The sequence below is a fragment of the Nicotiana attenuata genome, unplaced genomic scaffold (assembly GCF_001879085.1).
Source record: "Nicotiana attenuata strain UT unplaced genomic scaffold, NIATTr2, whole genome shotgun sequence".
NCBI classification, from domain to species: Eukaryota; Viridiplantae; Streptophyta; class Magnoliopsida; order Solanales; family Solanaceae; genus Nicotiana; species Nicotiana attenuata.
The window spans coordinates 43,838-49,837 of NW_017675710.1; positions in this window are offsets into that span (position 1 = coordinate 43,838).

Below are 6,000 nucleotides of genomic sequence, written 5' to 3' on the forward strand. Positions count from 1 at the left end.
GGCGGGCATCCCGAATCGGCATATAATGTGGTCTCAAATAAAGTCTATGACTTCCTTTTCCCTGACTTTCTTGAAAGCCTGTGCTTCCACCCACTTAGAAAAATAATCAGTCATAAATAAACTAAACTGAGATTTACCTGGGGCCTTTAGTAGAGGGCCGGCGATGTCCATTCCCCATTTCATGAATGGCCATGGGAATAAGAACGAGTGGAGCTGCTCCCCGGGCTGATGAATCATCGACGCATACCTTTGACATTTATCGCATTTCCGAACGAACGCCTGTGTATCCTTTTCCATATCAGCCCAGTAGTACCCCGCTCTGATAAATTTGTGAAACAGTGATTCGGCACCAGAGTGGTTCCCATAAGTTCCTTTGTGAATCTCTCGTAGGACGAGTCGGTGTCTCCTGGTCCTAAAAAAATCGCCAGTGGTCCATCGAACATCCTCCTGAATAGCGTTCCATCCTCGGCCAAATTGAATCGTGTTGCCTTCGTGCGTAGAGTCCTTGACTCCTTCGGTTATGATGGGAGCTTCCCGTTCTTTAAGTATTCAATGTACTTGTTCCTTCAATCCCAAGTCAAACTGGTAGAGTTTATTTTGGCGCGGCCTTCTTCGATTACTAATCTCGAGAGTTGTACGACAGTCCCCGAGTTAAGCTCGTCATCTTTGACCGATGACCCCAAGTTTGCAAGGGCATCAACCTCGCTGTTTTGTTCTCAAGGTATGTGTTGTAAGGTCCACTCCTTGAATCGATGTAAAATTACATGTAGCTTGTCTAAGTATATCTGCATTCGATCTTCCTAGACTTCGAAAGTTCTGTTGACTTGGATTACCACAAGTAGGGAATCACATTTGGCCTCGATAACCTCTGCTCCCAAACTTTTAGCCAGTTCGAGACCTGCAATAATGGCCTCATACTCGGACTCATTGTTAGTTAACTTCGAAGTTTTGATAGATTGTCTAATTATGTTACTCGTGGGTGGCTTCAAAACGATGCCTAGCCCGGACCCTTTCACGTTTGAAGCACCGTCCGTGAAGAGGGTCCACACCCCCGATGATGTACCCGATTTTAATAGCAGTTCCTTTTTGACCTCGAGTACGAGGGCTGGCGTAAAGTCAACCACGAAGTCCGCCAAGATTTGGGACTTGATGGTTGTTCGGGGTTGATACTCAATATCGTACCCACTGAGTTCCACGACCCATTTGGCCAATCGCCCTGAAAGTTCGGGTTTATGAAAAATATTATGAAGGGGATAGGTAGTGTCGATGCCCCCTTTTTCTCGCGAAATCGGGTATTTGACATTTGGGAGGACAACTCGTTTCCTTTTGGGAATTGGGTTTGAATTGAAGAGTCGCCACCTAATGATTAAGTGCATTAGGACACTAAGAAGAACTTTGATTTAGAAAACCATAGATTGGGTAAGGGCTTGAAATTATCCCGAGGGGAAGGTGTTAGGCACCCCTCGAGATCCACTAGTGTGGTTCCCGGCCATGCTATAATTGTGACTTTAAGTGCAAACAACAAGTAGACAAGCAAGAATTACAAATACGAGGGGGGTTTTCATGTAATGGTTGCAAGAAATTGAAATTAAAAGAAGTTAAAGAAGCGGGAATTTAAGAAAAAGCAGTTTTGAGTTTTGAATAAATAAAACAGTAAAGGGAAAGGGGTTTTCACATAATTATGGTAAGTAATTGAAATTAAAAGAAGTTAAAAAAGCTAAAGTTTGAGAAAAGCAGTTTTTGAAATAAAATGAACAAGTAAAGGGAGGGGGGTCCTAGGTTTATAAATAATATGGATCACCCCACACAACACCGGTAACCGTTTATACACGTGGTGTTATTGCGTGGTCATCATATCCATATCTACCCTTTCCCTCCCCGTTAAGGTATTAAACGCGGAATGGTCTCGTTTTACTTATTGCATGCTATTACCCGCCCCCATCCTATCAGCCCCGGAGGTATTTGGGACTCCTAATCCTAAAGGGAAGGGATGTGAGGTTTTATGGTTTAAAAGGACAAAATTCTAAGGCGACAATCAAAACACATATGTAACAAATATGGGGAAGAAACACATAACAGATAGAAAGGGCTCAAACAAACCTCTTTAAAAACAAAGAGAAGCATATAGTTTAGCATGTCTTTACACGTACTGATTAGGGTCTGATTAAACTTAAGAGTTGTGGCAGATTGATCTATTACATATTTCAGATAAGAAGCCCGAATCAGGCCTGCCTGCTGGCTGTAATTAATAAAATCTGATTCAATTTATAAGTTACCCTATGGCTTGCCTAAGTGTTGAACGAAAACCTATGGGCATGATATCTATTAGTTTCAGAAAAGTAGCATACTGATTTTAAAGAAGAGGACTTGTTAAAAACATAAATTCTGCAGATGTAAGCATTTGCTACTACTAATTTAGACTTATAAGCGAATGGTCGATTCAAATTTAGTTGATAACTCCTATAGGCATGCTTTCTAGGTGCTATTGATTTTAAAACATTTTTTTACAATCGAAACAAGAGTGCAGAAGTCGTATGGGCATGGTATCTAAATGTTGTTAGTTATTTTAAACCTATAAACAGGTTTGCCTAGTGACAGATGATGATGCAAAATTCAGGAAGTCCTATAGGCTTGTTAGCTATATGATATGCAGCATTTGGAGATGACTTATAGACATGTTCTCTTCATGATATAGAAGTGCAGAAACCTATAGACATAGTATCTATATAATGCAGAATCCTATAATCATGGTTTCTATATGAAATGCATAGCCTATAGACATAGTATCTATATGAAATACAGAATCCTATAAACATGGTTTCTATATGAAATGCATAACCTATAGACATGGTATCTATATGAAATACAGAAATGAAAGTTGAAAGCAGGAAATGAGTGCAGGAGCATAATAATTTCCTATGAACATGATATCTACCCCTTTTGCATGCATGATTGACCCTCCCCTTTTCACTAACAGCCCCAATAGTTATTACAAGTTATTACAGCCCAGAATGAATAAGAAAAGGTAAAATTACAACAGAGAACTAAAAATTTACAACCAAGGAGAGCCTGATTCAGGTTTCCTGCCTGAAGCATGAAGTAAACCAACACCAAAGATCAAGATCCAAAGCCTTTCTCGTTTGGGGTGTGTCAGAGTTTCCTAAGAGCCTCATGGACTCCGGGCAGTGCTCACACCCAAATACATTGCAATATTAAGACATAGTGCAGTGTGGAAGAGCCAGCCCTCAAGTTTCCAATTTTAAAGGGAACTCAAGGTCCCAAGGCATAGCTCACAGGAGGGGGGCAGAACTTAGAAGCTAAGAGAGAGTGTAAGTGCAGAGAGGGAATTCTGGGGAAAAGCAAAAGACAGGCTGGTGGTCATACCTAGCAATTGGAGTGCTGGCACACCCCAACCAGCCTGTTAGGCCACATTGTATGGGAGTTAGGATCCCCTAAGGGATCAAGTCCAAACATGAGCAACAACTTGGATGTTGCCATGTTCTGAACTTCAACCAAACACATAGAAGGGGACAGGGGTGCAGGGATTCACAGTAAGAACATATGCAAAGAAATTGACATGCTGATTAACATTAAACATAGGCAGTAAAGCAGACAGGGGTGTACAAGCTATAAAATAAACACATTGGGATGAGGCTGAAAACCAAACTAGAACATACTAGTTTCAGGGAAACAAGAGAAGCAAGCAATAGTATTGTAAAGCCAAAGTGCAAGCAAATAGTCAGAATGCTATGATTAGAGGACTATGATACTTGAGTAGTGTAAAAGTATTGAATTGAGAATGTGTGATTGAAAGTGTCTGAAAAGTGTCGAATTCAAGGTCTGTTGGTGAGAAAGGAGTCGTGCCCTTTTTATAGTGTAGAAGGCAAGCAGAATAATGCAGGAGAATAATTTGAAAATTAATTACAAAAGTTTCCCTTTAATTAAGGGATTCTGATTTCAAACGGGTAAAAATAATTAAGGAAAGAGATTGATCAAAACCTTTTCCAAAGCAGTACAAGAAGGGTAAATACACAAAGATTTATTTAAGGAAAAAGTCTGGTAGAACACGGTTTGTGCAAATAAGGAAAGAAAATCAATTAACAGCCAGTAAATCACAAGGTCTGAATTTGGTATGGATGAATCCAGTCAGAAAAGGTGAAGAAAGGTTTTACTTAAGGAAAAAGCAGTAAAAACCCTAAAAAAAAGATTCTGAATCAATCATAGGTTAGACAACCTTTTCAGAAGAAAGAATTCATCACACATATAAAAACATACAGCCATGCTTAAGCACGAAGAACTATCATGCTAATCAGTAGGAGAGTCTAGCATAGAAAAAGTTCAGAGTCGTAAACAAAGAAGTTCAAACTTAGTTCATAGACTCAAAAATAAGTCTGAAAGAGTCGAGGGTTCTCGAAATAGAACCCTAGTTCAAACACATGACCAAACCTCGGTAGAACCCCCCAAAATTCTAGGGTTTCCAACTCGAGTCAAGCATAGGGATGAGGAGGCAACAGGCTTAGAGATTTCTTTTCAGAATCTCATGAGAAGACAAGCAAATACAATAGAAAGCTCGAAGCATAATGAGAGTAGAAAACATGCTTAAACGGGTCTTAAATAAGGTGAAGTAGAAGTGAAATAGCAAACACTTAAGAACACGGTAGAGAAACACAGTAGAAGAACATATGAACACCGGAACAGTATAGCAAAAGAACAAATAGGAAAATATAGTGAGATAAACATGCGAGAACATGGTATAGAAATACAGTAGAAGAAAGAAAGCACAGTAGAAGAACATGCATAATAAAGGAAAACATAAGAACACAGTAGAAGAATATGCGTGGTAGAAAAGAAAGCATAAGAGCATAGTATAGACAAATACACACAAAGAAAAAGAAAAAGAAAAGTCAGAGAAATATTTTAAGCTTTCCAGAAAACCCTAAATCGGAAAGAAGTAATTTTTGAAAGAAAAATTGGGGAAAACGTTTAAAAACTCAAGTAGAGCACAGATATGTAACAGATCTAAGAAAAAATTAGAGAAACCCTCAAAGAGCTAGGGTTTCAGAGGAACCCTAAAACGAGGAAGGCTTGGAAATAGGTCCGATCTGAGTCGGATAAGTCAGAACCAGGCTCAAAACACCATAGTGTGCCGGAGCTGGGCCGGAGATGGCCATAGAACCTTGAATCGACGAAGATATGAATGAAAACCTTCGAGGTCAGACCTCGAACCTTCGAATACCAAGTGTTTAAGAGCAGAGGGAGATGAGTTTAAGCCATCCATGGCATGAGAGGCCATGGATTCCGGTGAGCTTGAGGTAGAAGATGGTAAGAGAGGCTAGGGTTTCAAGAACCTTCGAGAGAGTTTGAGAGAGGGGGGGTGTTTGGAGGCGGCTGAGAGATGGGAAATTAATGAATTAGGGTAGTCATTTGGGTTTAATTATGGAAGGGTGGATAGGGGCCGTTGATCTCAGAGATCAACGGCCAAGATCAAAAAAAGGTTGGGTCGGGTAATTTAAAACGGGTTAAGGGTTGGGTTAAATGGAATTGGGCTGGTCCGAAATTGGGTTCGAAATTGGGTCAATTAGGGAAACCAATTTTGGCTATAATTGAAATAAAAAATGAGGCCAGATTTTAAATAGCCAGTTTTTCCCTTTTAAATTTCTAAAAATAGTAAAAAGAATTTTTGAAACAAATTGAAAGCACTATATTAATTAATAATATATAATCATTAAATTAAAAATACTGGAATAAATTTTATAATTAAAAATGCTATTAATTCTTAAAATAGGTTAAAATTGCAATTGTATGTAATTTAGCTTTTAAAATACCAAATAAATTTGTAGAAATGTATAAAAAATTACCCTAGTTATATTTTGGTATAAATATGAGAATAAAACAAGTTATTCACCAAAAAATAATAATTTTGGGAATAATTATTGGTTTTTGTACTGCTAAAATGGGCAATAAATTAATTTTAAAAAATCCTTTAAAAATTAGGAAAAA